This window comes from Haemorhous mexicanus, chromosome 9 (assembly GCF_027477595.1).
Source record: "Haemorhous mexicanus isolate bHaeMex1 chromosome 9, bHaeMex1.pri, whole genome shotgun sequence".
Taxonomy (NCBI): Eukaryota; Metazoa; Chordata; class Aves; order Passeriformes; family Fringillidae; genus Haemorhous; species Haemorhous mexicanus.
The window spans coordinates 6221020-6241125 of NC_082349.1; the positions used below are offsets into that span (position 1 = coordinate 6221020).

General features: G+C 41.5%; 1 protein-coding gene across 2 annotated transcripts in view; it reads right to left on the reverse strand.

Moving 5' to 3' along the window:
* Positions 1-16602, reverse strand: part of ZFYVE9 (zinc finger FYVE-type containing 9) — a 57488-nt gene extending 40886 nt beyond the window's left edge. For both annotated transcript variants that reach the window (XM_059853822.1, XM_059853821.1), the window contains exons 1-2: positions 16462-16602; positions 1290-1392 (exon numbers count right to left, since the gene is read on the reverse strand). The gene's annotated coding sequence lies outside the window, so the exon portion shown is untranslated. The remainder of the gene's footprint in view (positions 1-1289; positions 1393-16461) is intronic.
* Positions 16603-20106: the final 3504 nt, after the last annotated feature.

The following is a 20106-nucleotide window of genomic DNA, read 5'->3' on the forward strand; positions in this document are numbered from 1 at the left end:
TGGCTTAATTTAAAGGTGCATGTACCAGAAATGTGTGTGTCATATCTACCAAGAACTACTGCCCTTGTCCTCACAGCATTCAAACACAACACAGACTTCAGCTGCATAGTGGGGGAAAGAAGGACACAAGAACAGAAAAACCTTCCTTAAAATTAGGTGCTATTTCAAACAGGCATAGCCTTAGAGACTGCCTCTCAAGAGAGCTCAGATATCCCACATGCCAGTTTGCTCCTGGGAAATGAACTGTACAAGAGACTGGCCTTGTGTTACACCTGCAAAGCAGCCAGACTCGTATTTGTGTTGGGCTCTATGATAAGGGATTATGTAACCCATGATCTTCTGCACTGCACATCCTAAATTATCCTTGGGATGTTTTCACCAGGGGAGCTGACAGCCTTTAGTCTTTCTAATTGTCTTTTAACAGTGGATGATCAGCTCATAATCACATTAAAACACTGTAATAAAAAAATGCACTGAAAGGAAATAATACTGACATTCAACTATTGGCCTCATAGCAAAGACCTAAAAACCAGAGAATATGTAAAGAGCCAGAACAGGATCTCAGGATTTTCTGTCATGCTGTCCTGTGGAGAGAGCTCTTTGAATATCAAACTGTGAACCTGTGCATTTCAGTAATCTCTTATTACACAAAATGCTCCAATAGTTTATTATAGTCCCCATAAAAAATACCCATGGAAAGCTCCTAAGATGGAAGTCACAAAGGGCATGATCAAACTGAAAGCAAACATTGCTTATTCATCCTGATAAAAATCACACATCTAGAAAATGTCATTTTCCCAAAGCACGACAGCACAGAAGTACAGATGGACTGGACAGACAGATTTATTAGATCCAGGGCTCCTGAAGACTTCCTTCAACCCCAACAAACAATGGTCAAGTGCACATCTTGTTCCAGCTCCCTTCGGCGATCTGTGTTACCTGTCCCTGCGAGTCAGGCACCTCTGCTGTAATGAACACTTTGTTCTGAGTTGAGCAATAGCTTTATTTAGAACTGATGAGATCTGGCTACAGCACAGACTGAGAAAGAAAGACTTTGCCCGCCTTCCCCCTCTCCCAAACAAAATAAGACACGATCTTTGCTCTAAAATGGGCAATTACTCTCAAATAAAACAACAAATTGCTAAAAATACTCCATCATCTTCTTTATAAGAGACCCATCCATATACAAAGGTGTATGTATATAAATATATATCTGTAAGAATACATTAAAAACATTTCAGGTGCAGAACTCTGAATCATAATATTTTAAAGCAGAACTTGCCTCTTACCTTTTTGTTACACATATGTTAAGAAATTAATGACCCTGTGCCTTCTCATGATGACTGCAGCACAACCAGCCAGTTCTGCTGAATCAGGGTGTTCTACTTGATCCTAGAAAATACAAACATGTATTTTATGACAGGCAATTCTGCCACAAACCATGTCCTTTTCAACACGTGACTGCAGCTAGCACAGGCATATTTGGCAAATGCTGCAAGCTTCAGACGATTTGGATTACATCTGCAGTTTTGAATTGAGATGGGTGTGCACTATGCTACTACTGCTCTCCAGAAGTCTGGTGAAAAATGTTGCTAATAAAAACCACATTGCTATCTACCTGTTATTATTTTTCATTTAACTGTAAACCCTCAGTCTAATGCAGCAACTCCAACTGTCCTTGTATTCCTGATGACCTTGAATATAACAATTTATAAACTAGCCTCTGAAATCAATTACATTATACTACAATAGGCCTTCCAAAAATAAAGAGCTAGTAGCTTTGATAGTCAACAAAAATTCACAGCCCTCTGAATTCTGTAAACTGTATTCATCAGCTTCCCACTGATTTTGTTACAGCTAAACAAGTGCTTTTGTCTTCAAATTATTCCCCCTACAATCTTAGGCTCCCTTCATTTCCTAAAGGCTTCTTCTCAGAAGACCCACAATAGCACCAACCTTCAATAGTTTGGAGGACCCAAGAGGAAAAAAAAAATCATCTGAAGAAACTTTTATTCTTCAATCCACAGCATTCCTACAAGCCAGGTGCTCATTTTCTCAGGCTGCATCCTAACAGCCAACATAGCTCAAAAATCCAACGGAGCCAAGGCCAGAGAAAACAGAAACCAGTTTATGACAAACAGTGCAACAAGAAAAGGAATTAGATACAGTAAATTCATTTTTTAAGGTTTGCTAGCACTGACATTTTGACCTGTTAGGTAGTTGAAATATTTATTTGTACTCTGATGAAGCTGCAACATATGTTAGAAAAAAAATCTTCAAGCTCCAGCAAAATTAACAGTACTAAAAAAAAAAATCAGTTCTCCATGCATGAAAGCAATATTCAGTGTTACACTACATTTCTCCCAGGGCTGTTTATTATTCTTTTCAGAAATAAGCTACAGTAATAATTCCAGGAAACTAATGAACTGAACAGCAGCACTCTGAGTAGTGCTGTTTTCAAACTCAGAATCCCACAGCTTTGGATGCCAGCAGAACTCTTCCTGTATACAAGTAAAATTTCTGATGCTATGTGTATTTCCGCCTCTATAAATGAAAATGAATTTTGGTTATCTGGGAAATAGTAGATGTTATCTTATTACAACATTCTTCAGATAGGCATCACATGCATGCAAAAACAGAAGTGGAAGAAATTTAGTTCCACTGAAAGGCTTAGAATGAGCCTTTTCAAAGGGATGTGAAGTACACGTGGCAGTGGGGAAGGTTTTCTGTACCACCACCAGGTCCCCTCCCAGCCTGTAGTACAGGAAAATGATTCAGTTTTCATGACCCCTTTGAAAAGACAGATCAATTAATGACAATTCTGTCTGTGATTTATGGCAAGGCCTGTCAGCTGCATCACAAACACCACATGAACCAGTCATACATTAACCACAGAGTTCAACCTTCCCTGATCAGAAATGGATCAGCCCTAGCAACCCACAGCTGAAACGAGCTCTGCTGACACCCCTGCTCCAAGCCTGCAAACCTTCTAGGCAAGCAATATTCAGGGCACAGCTTTATTATTCATTGTTTTTACTCTGCTCCTCTTTCCTTGTTCCATTCTTCCCAGGTAATGACTTTTTTGTGCGTAACCACTCAACAGAGAAGATCCAATCAATGGCTGCCTGTCTCCAAAGTAAGCTTTGAAGAGATATTACCTGGAGGTCCTGGAGCTTTTCGTTTACAGTTCAACATTTACTCTCAGCAGCTATTTCCCCTTACAAAGATCAATGCAAAAATCAAAGCATGCTTAAAGATATGAATGTAGTATATTTAAACAAAAAGCAAGAAAAAAAGAAAAGAAAAGTAAATTATAACATTTGGATTTCATGGAAAAAAAGAACAAGTTGGCAACAGAGCCAACTTCTTTTTCAAGTAAGAATTTAATGTAAGAGAAGTATATTTAAATGAAAATTGAGGACAAAAGGAATAACTACAAATGAGAGCCAAGAATACTCACAACAACATATAACCTAGTGATTATTAGGTTTTCTCTGAATCACCACACTGCTAAAAAAGGGTTCCATCACACTTATGAAAAATACATACATTTCCACCTAAAATTATGGGCCCATTGAGACCTAAGGTCACAGCAAATGCAGGAGGCCAAGTGTCCCTGCAGTCCCAGTTTGCTACTTGGAGCATTTCAGTTCCTTATCCCTTCTGCTGGTGGTGTGCTGAACCCCTCTGTCTCCTGCTCTACAGTGGTGTCACTCAGGTGCTGCTTTGGTTGTACCCTACAGGTCTGATTTCCCTCAGGAGCTCCAAGAAGGCGACTACCAATTACTGCAAAAGAAAACAGAAATTGAAGAGAAATTTGACAAGCAGAGACGTGCTCAGAATAAAGAAAAGATGTAGAATAGAAGGAAAGAACTCCAAAAATACATAATTAGAAAGATCTTCCACAAAAAAGAATGTAAAAAATGTTTACAACATTAAATGAAAGTAATCTGAACTAGCAGAAACTGGAATAGCTTATAATAAATGGAAAGAGACTGAAAAAGAAGCAATTTCGATACTATGGTTAAAAAATGCAAAAAATGCTCAAAGCATGAGGAGATGCTAAAAAATGCTTCCATCTACTGGCAAAGATCCAACTCTTAACTACACTACAGATCCTCTATAATGTGCTACCAGTGAGGAGATGTCTTTGAGTAGGCAGGGAGACATTTGCAGCCATTTTAAGGCACTTTATTATTGCTAGATTAGTTGAACTCGGCATTATCCTACATGCAAATCCAGATTTCAACACTGGTATCTTCACTTCCTACCTTGTCTACACTCTGGAAGTATCAGATGGGAGATTCAGAGGCTACAGACAGGGGATGTGTTCAGGCCCCAACTCTGCAAGAAAATACAAACTACAGCAAGGAATGCCATAGCAGGGGGTTACATTAACAGAAAATCAGAGTACTCGAACAAGGGGGGAGACAGGTGGAAAGTTCCAGGACACACATCAGTAATGTAAAATTAATTTTATCTGATCAATCAGTCTGGAAGCTAAACCTTCACAAATGGAAAAGGGAGTTCTTCACTCAAGCAACATAATGTTCGGAATAGTGGTGGTTTACCACATGCCCAACAATTTTGTCCCCAAACATGGAGTTCTTCTGCCTAGCAGGTGCCAAATGAAGGGAAGGGCAGGCATTACAAAGCGTTTGTGACGCAGCAATAGCAATATCTGCCACACACCTGAAAACGCCTGCAATGGCAAGGATTTCAGATTAGGCCCCAAATTAAGCATTCCAAAATTAAGTGCTCTATTAATAAATTAAAGTAGTAGCCATTCAATGCAACCAGCCAAAAAATTAATTGTTTTCAGAATTCTAAGTTATTAAAGAAAACTCAGCAAATGACACAGATTATTTTAAAAATACATGGTCTATACCACAGTTCAGATTAGAAAAATCCAATTAAAACTCACCATAAATCCATTTAGTAAGAAATACTAAACACAGCAGCAAAAATGAAATGTAACAAATACAAAGAAGATACAGTCACTGCTAATCCCTTCCCTGCACCAAAAGCTCAAGATGACCAAGCATCCTTCAGCTTTACTTTCCATAATTTGCTGATGTTTCCATTACTCCATGTAAAGGCACCCAAGAGCAGGCCAGGGCATGGCAGGCTATTCCTGTGTAATACAACACTTTGTACCAGCTCACCACCCATGAATGCTGACAAAAGATAAACTATTGCAATGTTGCATTGGATTGTCTTTTTTTCCAATCAACTGAACAAAGAGAGGTGGACAATGCTTAAAGCAGAACAGCCTCTCTAATTATTTCACCAATATTTGCATCTTTTCCCTTGACTCTCCCCCATGCCATTTTAAAGCCATTATTTCCACTTTTGTCTCCAGCCAAGTTTCCATAAGGAGACATTCACACATGCCTGAGCAGTAGTAAGGCAGTCAAAAGAGCAGCAACTTCAAAGCAGCATTATAGGAAGTATCACAGTCAAAAGTAACAGGGAGACAAGAACAACTACAGCAGCACTATCAACCTTTGTGCTCCAGAAAATAAAAGCAGCTCAACTGAAAAGGACACCTGCTTTATAACCATTTACAGTAGAAATAAAATTCCATTTCCTACCCTTTTTCACTATTTCAAGGAGAAAGCAATTGATCTGTTTTCCTGACAAACCCCAGCCTTGCCAAGCAGCCTCAGCCTGCTGCAGAGGCCTCAGCACCTGGAGACAGGAACCAGCTCCTGCTTATGTAACTGCCTGTGATGCCTGGAAAAGGATCCATCCCTGCTCTGGGGAAGAACAAATAGATAGGTTTACACCACAGTGCTGCCTTCCACGCAAGTTTTTCCAGAGGAATAGAGCTGGAAAAAAAAAGAAAAAAAAAAAAAGAGAAAAATCCTTTCCTGAGCTTACTCATATGCTCGTAGAGCAAAATGTGGTGGTTGATGTATCTAATGTTTTGTAACACTTTGTTTCATGCAACTTCCAAATTTGAAATACTGTAAACCACAAAAAGTTAATGTGCAGTGCATTAAACATAAATTTAATACGAAATCATGTTTCTTAATTTGTGCATGAGTTCCAAGTAATGTCATCAATGTAACAACATAGTTATTTTTAAAAATTAATCCATTTAACATACTGATCTGAAGCTGTTATTTATCTTTATTCAAACACAAACTAAAGTAAACATATAGAACAAGTAGGTTTATGGGATGATTTTTATGTTTCAGTATTTAGGAAGGTTTTTACTCTGATGTTTAACACATTTGAAGAATAAAATTATTTAAAGCTGCACACTCTATCCCAGAGTGGATTAATCCTGTATTCTAATACTCTATGAATTTTCCTTTTTTTCCATTGTAGGGTAGAAACAAGAATGAAACCCAAACAGACTCAACATTGTTTCAGATCTTTCTTAGATTTGGGCGATAAGGGAAGAACTGACTGAGGTCCCCTAGAATCTCTAATTAAAAGCCTACAACTCCTAATGAACTGTTCTTTTTTATAAAGCTCATGTGGGACTGACACTTGAGAGTGCCAGTGAGCAAAAGCTGATAATAAAAGCCAGAAGTGCCACACGACCAGAATGGGACAGACCAAAAGGACAATGGGCAAGAAGTGAAAATTGTTGTGCTACCATTTACCGGCCCATCAATTCTGAGTTGTACCAACGGAGGAGAGAAGCTGCTGGAAGCAGCAATTTATACATTCAGCTGCTCTTTAGAGAATGGACCATCTGAACAGGCAAAAACTCTGAAAGACCACTGGAAAGCAGTCAGGCACCTACTAACACCACTTTTATTAACAGGTTTTGTTTAGAGCACTCCTGTGGTCATCTCTGCTCATCTGATAACTGTGACACACAATAGCATTCTAAATTCTTACATACCTTTTGAAGAAATATAATTATAGACACCAAATGGTTATTATTTCTCAAATCCTATGTTATGTAAAGCTGGATTACCATACGTCTCTGAAATAAATATGGACTTTTATCTCATCCTGTCTTCTCCCTGAAATTATCTCTAAGTAGGTAACTTAATTCCCATTTTGTGTAGACCTTTATATTCATATCACACCAAACACATTATAAAACACTGTTGTTAAGTGCAGCAAAGTTCCCTCCCACGTTTGTGATCATGATCTAACTAGCATCACTGCTGATGCTCACAGTGCATTATGTCTTAAGTCATCTGTAACTAGTAACTCATTCCATACAACTCAATAATCCATGGCAACAGTGCGTACTGAAACTGCTATTTCTGAGCATGCACCTCCTCTGTGCCCAGGACAATTAACATGCTTGTAACAGTGCTGAAGGGACTGAGCACTAACCACCAGAAACAGGCAGGAACTTGCATTTAGGTGCACTGTAAAGCTTTTTCTTTTCACTGATATGCCGTGCCATTGAGGCAATCAGGACATCTATCTGAAATTTATGCTGGGCTCCATGAAGTCCTAGTTCTAATACTAAGTGCCTGTAATTCTGTATTTCTGTTAGCAGTCACAGGAAATAAAGACTTAACAGACAAAACCCAAAAACATTTGAAAGCCTTTGTTATTAATGAGTTACAAGTGTTAATACAGTTATCAGAAATCTTATAGAGTTGTAGGAACTCCAAGTTCTTCTAAACTCAGATGCAACATTTCTCAGACAGATCAAAACTGAGAAAGCTCTGCCACTTCTGTCCACTGACAGGGTGGCTGATTCAGCTCAACCATGAATCCCCACCTCTTCACCCCTCCCTCTTAGCCTGTAGCATACTCAGCATGCTCCTGTTTTCTTCATCTGGAGGGCCCCTTTTCCCCTCTCACATTCCTGCATCCATTTGTTTTCTCCCTACCTAAGCTGTCTTCTTTCTCTGACAAAAAAAAAAAAAAAACAAACCCATAAGAAACCTCATGTTCCAACATTACTGTTCATTACTGGCATAAACATACTTGTAAACAACCTTATTAACCACACTGGGAGAACAGTGGGAGCAAACCCAACAGCAATGGTGGTCCATCCACTTTGCAAAAGAAACTGAAGGCTTTAGAGGGTTGGCCATCAAAAACGCAAAAAACCCCCACATGGCTACAATAACAACCATATCCTAAAACACTGTTCTAACTGCCAACCTGCCTCCTACCCCTCCTCATCACTACTGACCATCGTTAAGCTCCTTCACAAATTCATTTAAACCCCCAGCCTTGTAGCCTGAAGTGCATTTTGTACCACATACACACAGTGGATATTCAGCACCCAGGACCACTTCCCTCCAGCATCTCAGTATCTGAAACCTCTAGTCAAGACAAGTTTTGTTAACTACACAGGAGGCACTACTGCCTGTTTCCTCAAATTATAAGGTACAATTACTCTTAAAAGCCATCTGTACAGAAATGAAACTTAATGAAAAAAAAAAAAATAGCCACAAGGGTTATTATAGGAAATTAATAAGGGAACACAACCACTACATATACACCCATCTATTGCCCATGAGTCTCAAGAAACAATTTCTAATTGGCATCATAATAAACCCCACATTCATTCTACATGAGTATTCAAAAAGAAAATCTATGACCAAATTCCAGAGATGGGTTAAAATGCATTTTACAAGTGACTTGTTAAGTGAAACCAAGGTAAATACAATATAGAAGCTATTAAGCCAGTACACCAATACAATTACTTGAAAGCAGAAAAGCACACAGGTGGACTGATGCTTAAGTAACAACCTTTTAAAGTTACATTTATAAAAGAATCGAGAAAGAACTGTGAAACCCATGAAATATGCTGGGGTTTTAAGCAGCCTTCATCATTTATACAAAAACACAGTATGAAATTACTACAATCAGTGCAATTTGGTATTTCAGCTAAGAGGCTGTTTCAATATATATGCTATTTAAAGTAATCTGTTAATAATATAACCTAAGAAGAGGGCTTTGCATGTACTTTCAAGTTCACCAAATAAGAGACCATTAAAATACTCATTTTGAATTAACCAACACAGCATTTACAATGTACCTTTGTAACACAGTGACAACCAATATGCTCTGCTGGGCTGTCAGTGTGGCTGGGCCAACACAAACAGCAGCTGTATACCAGAGTATAAAGCCCTAAAAGGGTGTAAATAAAAAATACCTGTGCCTTTTTCTACCAAACACAAGCCACAGAAACAAGCTATTTTCAAGCCATAGCATGTATTTCTACAGTATCACAGGAGAATGTGCAATTTCAAAGACTGCAGGATAAATGGAAAAAAAAAAAATCACAAAGAAGGAACCTTCCTCTTACATTATCTCAATTTGTATTAAATGTTCCCTTATCTGCATTACAGTGCAGATAGGGAATAAAAAATTACATTGGCATGATTGCCTGGGTATATTTTAACCATGTAGCTTTTTTGTCTCCTCCAGCCTACAAAGAAAGCGCAGTATTCAGAGCCTCAGTAATATGAACAAGAGGACTTACATACTGATTTAGTGTTCAGATGCTGCCACTTTTCAAGTGTTGTATCTTTAATCTTATCTCCTATAGAAATCAATATTATGGGATTATTTTGTTCATTTACTATTCTTTATGCTCATATTTTAATATATATATCTGTCATGAAAATGAGTATCTACACAGTAAAACCAAATCCAAGTAGCTGCCCTTCAAGGGAAAAGCAAGCTGCTCTATGTATTTTGGCAGCAACCTGCTGGGCAATCAATACCCACACAGCTCTGAAAAAAATCCCCAGAATTATGGTGTTATGTGAGAAAGATGGGATTAATGCAGAGAGAGAAGGAAGGGAAGAGATACTATGGGGCAAAAAGGATTTACATCTACAGAAAAACAAGATTCTTTCATTCCACAGATGGTGGAACAAAATGCTTACTAATATAGTATCTCCAAGGACTTGGATACATATAACATCAGATAAGATTTACACTGTAATAAACTCATTCAACACATCTTCCAACTTGAAACAAAACATACTTCTCTCCATCTCCAGATCATGGAAGAAATTCACTGCTACTTAGAAAGTCTTTCACAAAATCTACAGAATTACAGGTGGAAAATAAGTCATAGCCATCAGAAATGAATCTGGAACAGATTCCCAGTGTTTCATCTCCTTTATTACTGGTTCCAGCACACTGCACTGACTCAATACAAGAACCACTGAACTCTTCAGAGGCCTAGGGTAATCAAGCCCAGTTCTCTGTCCTCAGTATTGGATGGTGTCAGGCAACAAGCCCCTTGATGTATGCACTAAAAAGACAGGTCAGCACTACCCCTACTCAGCAGTTGCTGGGAATAACACACAAAATAAACTTCTCTCTTTCGTATCACATTTATTTAAGAACCACCAGCACATTATCCACCTCTCTTCTGCAATAAACCACAGCAGCCCACTGCCTTTGCTTCTCTGCAACACCTGCAGAAAAACCAAACGTGCACCTCTTCATTCACTGCACTTCCCGACCTGGCAGAGAAACAAGATTAATTTCATTTTGCTTAAATTGCTATGCAAAGCTCAGAGCTGCAGAACTTGAAGTGGGAATACAAATTTGATTCTATCAGGCACCTTCAGCAGATGACTGGGGCAGGGTTTACCTTCACCCCCACACTCATCACCAAAGTGCACCTCAGAGATACTGGATGTGTGGCACACCCAGGATCAGAATGAGGTTTCTGCACCACACAGACCAGAGGAATCTACATCCTCAGAAACCAGGACTCATATTTTACTATTATTGACACCAGTCTTCAACCTTCCTCTTAAAATCCAACAGTTCAAAACAAGAGGAAAAAAAAAAATCTAAGCTGTTGAAGAAGAAAATTAAACAGCTGAGAGAACAGTTTAATTGATTGGGTTAAAAGAAATGCAAGACAAGCACAGTAAACGATAACTGAGAAACAAAAAACTCACAAACCTGAAAATATCTACAATTTTTGTGATGTAGTATCTTACAAGCTTCCAATTATCTGACTGGCCACCTGGTCAAGCAATAAATTTTATGCATATTCATATGATTTGCCAATTCTTCTTGAATTTATAGTAACTACATACACTGTAAAATCATAGTTTCACATGGCTTGGCCTTTATTTTAGTGTTCCTAAGTCAATCTTCGAGTTCACACTTGGAGTGCAAACAGCTAAGACAACATGTACACTGAGTTCAAAGCAGAGTTTTGACACAACAAAACTGAACCTGGAAACAAGAAAAGCTCCTGTAATAGTCAGTGTCATTCACAGATAAAGAAGGTATTATGTGATTTAGAAAACTCTTTGATCCTCTTCTTCTACTGAACATTTACCAATTTCTTTTAAGTGCATCACACTACTTTTTGGGAAAAAGTACCACTGTATGTTCTTCCATTGATAATCTGCTATGAATCTGCTAAAGTATTTTACCCATATTGCTTCCCTAAACAAACTTTTAATCTTGGAGTGAAATAGAAATGTTGTACCCAAAACGTGTGTAACGTTTGAGTTTGATTACTTATTAAAAAAGGTTTCAGTATATTGTCAAAGTAAATAAAAACTTTCAAATTACAGTGTTTTTTAAAACTGGAAGAATCCAGAAGGCTATTAAGTACTACTAGAGCAGCTAGAGCTCTTCTGTAATTGATAGAGCACACATGAATCTCTGACCCAAGTATGGCCTAATTTCAATTTATCACCTGATAGGAAATGTCCTCTGGATTCTTTGTACGCTGGAAAGAGGAATGACAAGTTCCTCCCAGCTACCATTTAACTAATAAAAAAACCCTCTTCTGCAAAATTGTTCTACAAGTACTCAGTAAGGAAAATTCTGAAACACTTCCAGTCAGCATGGTAATAATTTGGTATAAAGCATTTCTTTTCTAGCTCTTAACTGGACAAGGGATATTCTCAGCTCAAGCAAAGAAAAGCACAAAACACTTCAAGCATCTTTGATCATGCCTAATTTCTCTAATGAAGAATAGCTGGGAAACAGCCCTAAAATAGTTATCAAACGGAATTCTACAACGTTTACACACATAGAAAACAGCAGAGGAAGAAACCCATCCAGCTTTGTGTACATCAGGCTTTAGTGCTTTTTTGTAGCTACTGCAAACATCAGTTCAGCACAAGTCAGGCCAAAAACCAGGAAGACACCAGCAAAGGCACATTAACTGCACTGCTTTACATACAAAACCATCCCCTACACAGGGTTCAGCAGCACTGCCTAAAGCACCAGCTGATGCCTCAAGCCTCCATGGGAAAGCTTCCCACCTTTGTCACTATGCTGGAACCAAATTACAACAGAAATACAACAAAACAGTGTTTGAAAAGTTGTTAAGGGCAATACCATTTCCAAATGTAAAGCCCTGCTCAAGTCCACTATGCCGTCAAGCTCTTAAAAACAAAAGTTCACCAAGCTTGCTGTGGATATCAAAAGGAAGGGGAAGCATAGGAAACAAGCAGCATGCAATAAAATTCCTGATAGACAAACCTAGAAAATCCTAGCAGAGCTTACTAGAATGCTTCTCGACCTTCAGTGTGTTCCCTTAAACAACTGATACTACGGATACCCCACTGATTTATAGATAGGTTTGTAACTTCAGTTGCCACCAAAATATCAGAGGTATAGTATGAACAATATTAACACATATAGCAAGAAAGAAAAAGATATTTATAAATTCTATATACAATACAGAGACAAAATATAGAGGGGTATAGCTATGAGCATTATCTGCAAATAATTCCATATGAAAGTTGATCATTTCTACTCAAGAAACATAGAGACAAACAAAAAAACAGTGCAAATGGAAATCCAGCACTTAAGTCCATGTTTTCCTTTGTTCAATGTACACTAGGGACAAAACATGTGAAAAGCTCAATCTATCAACCCCAAAACTTCAAAGCATAACATATGGTCACACTGCCGCAAATTGACATTTCCAAATGATTAAATTTCACGTGAAAACAAAACAATGCTGAAGTTTCCTAAAGTTCTCTTTTCCCCAGCCTTCAAAACTAACACAACTATTGCCTTAGTTTATCCTCAGACTGAAGATGCCACATAAGCTCTTCAGAAAGCACTCCAGCTCCACACTTCCTAAAAAACACAGAGGATCTACAGGTTATGACTCTACACCTGTTTTTCACATAGTTTATCACCTTCTTTTTTTTTTTTTTGCCTTTTTTTTTTACTGTAACAGAACTATACTTGTGCAAATCTCAGCTGACTGGACTTGCTGCTTTATGTCCCCTCTCCCTTGAGCAGATCTGGAAAAAAAAAAAGGGAAGGAAATATTTACCCTCTGTTGACACCCTGAAGCTCCTGGCCATGCATTATTGCCTTCGACCTATGTTTTAAAATTAATTTGATTTCTCTAATAACTACTTTTAAAATAGTTTAAGTGACACTTCATGGATTTCCTCTGCCACTCATGCTAAGTCTATTTGATGCTGATGTACTACTTGGAGGGCTGTTATCTCTGAAAAAGGAGTACCAGTATTAGCCATCTCTGCTTGTCTCTTGCAGCAATACAGCAGTAATACAATTACTGATGGAATAATCCAGTAATAAACCAGTGTGGAATTATTCAGTGAAAGAATACACATAAACTCACCTTAAAAGTATTTTTCCTATTCTATCTGTCTGCTATGGCAACCTGAATAGCAGCTAAAGTGAAACTCAGCCAAGCAAATAGTAAGTAGGAATGTACTTTACTTGCATGTAAAAATAAAATTATTTATAGATATAAGACCAATAATTATTCTTTACATATAAATTATATTTGTGAGCATTATGGTACAGGTAACTTATTTTTATCACACTGATTTTTCAGTGTGCATTTTTTTATAACTATATAGCATGTTTTGCTCTAGTCATTAGTTCAAAAAGTTGTATCAACACATATCCTGAAATCTATTTTCCTGAATTCCAATTCAAGTAGAAACTACTATGTCAATGAAGGATCCTTGATGTATATTTTATATCATCCTATCCATCTTCATTAATTGACACAATTTTCACAGTATTGCAAGATATAGCCAACACTTCTAGCTAACACAAAAGTAAAAGCTGTCTCTATCAGCTCAAACTCAATACTTTCAGTTACTTTCAGCCATTTACTTTTGACTTTCTATTGCTTATCAATACAAAAAGCTTTGTCAACTTGTAGTACCATTGTACCTTTCTCAATACTTTACAGAAACACCAGGAGGGAAAACCAAGCATACTGGTTCACATTTCTGTCCACATAAAAGTCCAAGTCTCCTAAAGAATCACAAATAGAACCATAAACAGGCCACCCTTCAACTTCTTTAATCTCAATCATGTTACAAAAATAAACATTAGCCTTTATATAACACTTTCAAAGAAGCCTATGAATATACTGGCATCTTACAACAGTGTTCTGGAAAAGATCACAGATTCATCAGCACACAGACTAACTGCGCACTGAAACTATCATTCCTCAACTGATTTTCAGTTAAGAAAATCAGTTTTATTGGGAAGATTCTCAGCTTAGCATATAGAAAAGATTTTTCTGATCAACAAAACATGAACACACAGCTTTTTCTCAAAACATCTTTTTGGCCAACCTGTATTCAAAAGCAAAAGGCCACTCTAATCCTTTAGCAAAATAATTTCCAAGTAATTTTCTATAGATAGCCTGTAAACTGAAAAACAATCAAGCTGTTTTCTGCCAAAGCTGGCACAGCAAGTGGACAGACTACAACAGACATTAAAAGCTTATCATTCTTTGGCCACAAGTTTTAATACTGCATCTTTGTTCAGTCTCTACCTTTGTTCCCTGAGACAATCACAGCCAGACTTTATGCCAAGCTAAAAAAACTGTATTTCATCTCAGCCTTAGCCCCAGGCCTCAGATCCTGAAATGAGTGTGTGTTTGAAAGTATTTAATCCCCAGCCTCGTAACTGCCTCAAAGCTAACACACAAAAATAACACCCAACATCAGGAGTCAGCAGGGCGGTTTTGGGGTGGGTTTCTTCCTTTCTCACACACTAAAGCAGGCACCATAAAGCAATGCAAATAAATCACCGAGTGTCAGAACATGGTAACTTGTTCAGGGCTGATCAGGGCTTCAATTAGAGGGGGATGCTTGTTTGAAATTTTAAACCCTTCTTCAGCCTCCATTTCAGGTTCCCCAAACCTCTGAAGAGATTTTTAAATTTGTCTCTCTTGGGTCAAGGAGACTGTTCTTCTCATTTTGCATCACATGCCTTAACTTTATAAAAAGAAGCACACAGAGGGTTCAGGCAGGAACAAAGGATTTGGATGTCTCAACCACTGAAGGTGTATCTAAAATCTAGATGTGTTCCATGCAACTGAAAATTACTTGCTAATATAAGTTAATTACAATATTTTAAAGCCTTGCCTAGTCAGTTAAATGCTGCCCAAAGAAAAGAAAAGCTTTTATTCAGGCAGAGCATCTTTTTTATTATTACTGTTTTATTTGTTTTTACACGGCTCCTTCCGGGTTTGGGCTCCGTCTGGACCCAAAAACTGAGGGCAGTGTTATTCAGAAATTCTAATCACACTTAATAAGAAGACTGATGGAATTCAGTTAACTTTTCACATCTGAACTGAATGAAAATATGTGCAAAAATGACACTCTCTGAAAACCTCTGTCATAAAATAATAAGGAATACCCTGTTATCCTGTCTATAAATAAAGAAGATCATTAACAGGGAAACATAAAGTCTATCAATTTCCATCTGCTACTTGTTTTTCGGTCTGGTTAAGAAGATAAAAACATTTCTTGAGCCACATTCTGCCACCGGCACCTATTCAGCCATAACATTTATGAGCAAGAAACTAGCATACCTCTGCAAAAAGTCTGACATGTCAAGAGTGCCAGTTATTCTTAGAGTGAGACATGACCACAATTTCACGTAATTAGAGATGTTATAAAACGCATCCCGCCCGCTCTCCCCATCCCCCTCCACCACTACCATCATTGCAGGAGCGACTTGTTACACATCGCGATGAGCAAGTAACATTCCCTGCCCGGGGAGAGAGCGGAGATCAGGCCATAAAAAGGGCACGAGATGCAAACAGGGATCCTCCCCTGCCCGGGCCGGCAGCCGCGGCTGCCCGGGCACAACCTCACCCTGCCCCGCGCGGCACCCGGGGCGTCCCGGGGGGAGCAGCAGCTCCTTCCCCACCCCCGGTATGGCCGGCGCGGGGAGAAAGGTGCCCCGGGCGAGCGGGTCACCCGGTCCGGACGCCCGGGAACGGAAGGAGAAAGGCGGGGAGGGAGCTAGAAGGACCACGGCGGCCGCCGGGGAGGGCTGGGGGGCGACCGCTGCCTTCCCCTTGGTTCCGAGGACAAGGGCGGCGGGGCGAGGGGGCGCCCGGAGCCGGCAGGCCCAGGGCGCTGTCGGCTTTACGGCGGCTCCACCGAGGCGCCGGAGCCCTCCCCGCCCGCCCGCGGGGCCTCGCTGCGGGCGGCAGGGGCCTGGGGAGCGGGGTACCCCGGCCTCCCGGGCCCCCGGGCGGCGTGCCGGACTCCGCTCACTCACCTGGGGAGGCAGCAGGCGCCGCCGGGTCTGCATGGCGAGGGAGATCCCCCGGGTCCGCCCCGGGAGCGCTGGGGGCCGGCGCGCCCTCGCCGCCGCCAGCCGCGCTCGCTCGCTGCCTCCGCGGCCAAGGCCGCCGCAGCGCCCGGCAGCAGCGCCCCCTGCCCGGCCCCGGCGGCAGCGCACGGCACTGCGGCACCGCCGGGGAGGTGGCGCGGAGCTGCCGCGCCCCCGCCCCGCGCCGCGGGGTCCGCGCCGGCACCCCCGCACCGGGCCCCGGGGTCCGCACCGCACCCCCGCAACGGCCGGACAGCGGGAGCAGCCGCTCGCTCTGTCCCCGCGGGGACCCGCCGAGCCCGCGGCCCCCGCAGCCACACACACACACACACAGAGGCGGGGGCGGCACCGGGCACCCACCGCCGCCACCGGGCGCTGCCGGTGGCCCGCGGCCGAGGGACGCGCCTCCGGGCACCGGCTGCAGTGTGTGTAGTGTGACCACTCCACAAAACCTGGTCAGAAGGACTCGCGGTTGGGAACTGAACATGTGTTATCTCGCCATTTCATGTTGAGCGTCTCCACAATCGGAGAGGGACACCAATCCTGCGGGACGCCCTCGGCCGCCCCGAGAGGTGCGAGGCCCGGAGCCATCCGCTGGCAGACACGTTCAGTCCACAGCAAAGAGGCTTACAGAAATTAAAAATAAAAAAGAAAGAAAAAAAAGAGAAACACAACACACAAAAAGAAAAAAAAAAAAAGAAGAAAAAACCAACAACCCCACACCCACCAAATAATAACAAACGACCACGCTCGTTCCCCACAGAAGCCGCGATGGCGAGCCGGCAGGGCACGCCAAACCGTGACACTGCGCCCGGAGTCTCACCCGTTCTCTCTCCAAGAGGAGGCGGCCGCCCGTGCCGGGAGCGGGACTCTTCGCCTGGCTGCGGGCGCTCGGGAACTCCAGGAAATGTCACTCACCGCGTGTGCCGCGGTCCGGCGGGCGCGGGCTGAGCGGGGGGCGGCCGGTCCCGGGCTGCGAACCGCCACAGCGCGCCCTCACCGCCGCCTGCAGCCTCACCCGGGCGAGCGAGCGCCCAGCGCCTCACGAACCCCTCACCCCTCGCCTTAGGAACCCCTCACTCCTCGTCTCAGGACCCTCTTGCCTCAGGAGCCCCTAATCTCTCTCCTCAGGAAGTCCTTGCCTCAGGAACCCCCATCCCTCGCCTCAAGAACCTCTTGCCTCAGGAACCCCTAATCCCTCTCCTCAGGAAGCCCTCGCCTCAGGAACCTCTCACCTCGGTTCCCCTTCAGGAAAGGCTCATTTGGTGCCAGGGGAAAGGGAAGGAGTCGCTGTCCCCTCACCTTTGTGCAGGTCCGTGATCTCCCAGCTGCAGCAGTGCCATGTCAGCCCAGGAAGGAGGGAAAGGTGAGTGTGGTGGCTGCTAATGCAGCTGCACGGCCATTCCCTCTTCCCAGGCCTTCACACTTACAGGCCATCACTTTCCGGCAGGTTGGGCTTCTCCATTAACTTGCCACATATGTCAGTGAATGCAGTGTAATGAGCCCCGGTGATAAAATCTAGGCCTCCTTGCTCCAAGAGCATCAGCCCATCCTGCTTGAAATGAAAGGGAAGCACTTAATGTTTATTCATTGATTCTGGTGGAACTATGTGCTTTTCAAGCGAAAAATATGAGATACTCCCAATCAACTGAATCATCAATCCATTGGCAAATAGCTGAGGAGATAAAAAATGCTCATCCATCATAGCTGGGAGTAGCATGTTAATGGAGATGGAATTTATTTACTCCCATAAAGCGTTCCTGGTTAACCCCAACTTGCTATCTCTTTAGCAATTAGTGTTGTCATGCTTGTGAAGCACAGATGAGGGGTTCAGATTGGTGCAATACACAATTACTATCCTCAAAATGGTTCTCATGAAACACCTCAGACTGATAAACGCACAATATGCCTGACAAAAAAAAGAGAAATTAATTAAAGAGTGTGTGGCATAACACTCCTTAACCTCTGGCCAAATGCATGCAAGTGCATAGCTTTGCCATCGGTGAATGTCTCACAGAGGCATATCACTACCATAATTTTTGTTCTACTTTTATTCCTCTGGATACAGCCATTCATTGGGATGTCTTCTCACCAAACACAGAGAGGTTTTTCCTGAAGGGTATCGTAACTGGCCGTTTTTCAAGAAGTCAAAGCATGAAAGCATGCAAAACGTGAGTTAGGAGCAATGGGAATCATCTCTGTGAGTTGAGGTGATGGGACATGGTCTCATATCCCCATTCCTCCTGGGTATCCTTGATGCCTCGTGACTTGTTCCTAATGAAGATGTATCTAGAGGAGCAGCAAACTCCACAAGCTCCAGGGAGCTGCTCCAGGCAGTTGTGGTGCCAGACACCTGGGCTTAGAGCAGCTTATTGCCCATCCTGTGTTCTCAATGTGCTCCCTCTGCTAGAAGAAGAAACATTTCAATATTGATAGTGAGAAACACTGTGTACAAGCCAAACCAGTAATTTTGATCCCAAGCCACAGCAAGGCTCTAAGACCGTGGACCATGGACCATGACCTTTCACTTGGCACAAGAGTCCAAGGTACAAACTCTCCAAAACATATCTGCAGCTCTTCCATGTCCATGAGCCTCCACAGCATTGTCATAAGAAATGGTGCTTGATACTATCCCACATGACAGCTTGCTATTGAGCTTGCCACCTCTTTTCCCAAGTATTTTTCCCAGTTCTTTATGAGAAGCTACCAAGGAAAAGGCATAAAGGAAAGCGGAGAGAAGAGGATACTCCAATTTGCAAAAGGCAGGGGATGGGAAAGGGGGAAAGAGGACCACAGAAAGGTGAAAGGAACCTCTGAGGTGCCCTGGTCGCAGGGAGCAGCACAGAGTTACAGGGTCAATACAAAGATGTGTGTAACAACATGTGCATGCTGGGATCTAGGAGTTCCAGAGGATTCAAAATTATGCCAGAGTAATCTTTGAACAACAGAGTTAAGGATAAATAAGAGGATTTTTAAACTATTGGTGAAACTTGCAGAAACCTGGAGAAAAGGAGGTTCATAAGGTTTCTAGGTAGAAATAGTGGAATGGTTAACAACAGTGTAGGAAAGCAGAAGAACTCAATAGCTATTCCTGGTCTGTTTTTGGGGAAGAGCCATATGATATCAGATGATGATGATGATGATGATGATGATGAAATACATTCCATTACAACAAGCACTGAGGAGGATGTTAAACAGAAGCTAATGAAGTTGGCTATCAGCAGATCCAGGTAACTTGCATCCAAAAGTTTTAAAAGCACTGGCACAGAGTATCTTTAGACCATTAATGTTGATTTTCAATAAATCTTGGAACACTGTTAAAGTTCCAGAGAACTGGATGAAATATTGTACCCATATTTAAAAGGGTAAACAAGGTGACCAAGGTAATTACAACCTGCCAGACTGACAAGAATTCTGGGTAATAAAATGGGACATTATCTACATTACTTGATTGGAAAAGAATTAAAGAGTGGAAACACAATAACTGCAAATTAATGTGGAAAATAAATCTTGCGAAAATAATTTGATTTTTTAAATGGCATTACAAGTTTGGTTGATGAAGGTAAGTAGCTCTGCAAAATATTTGTTCTG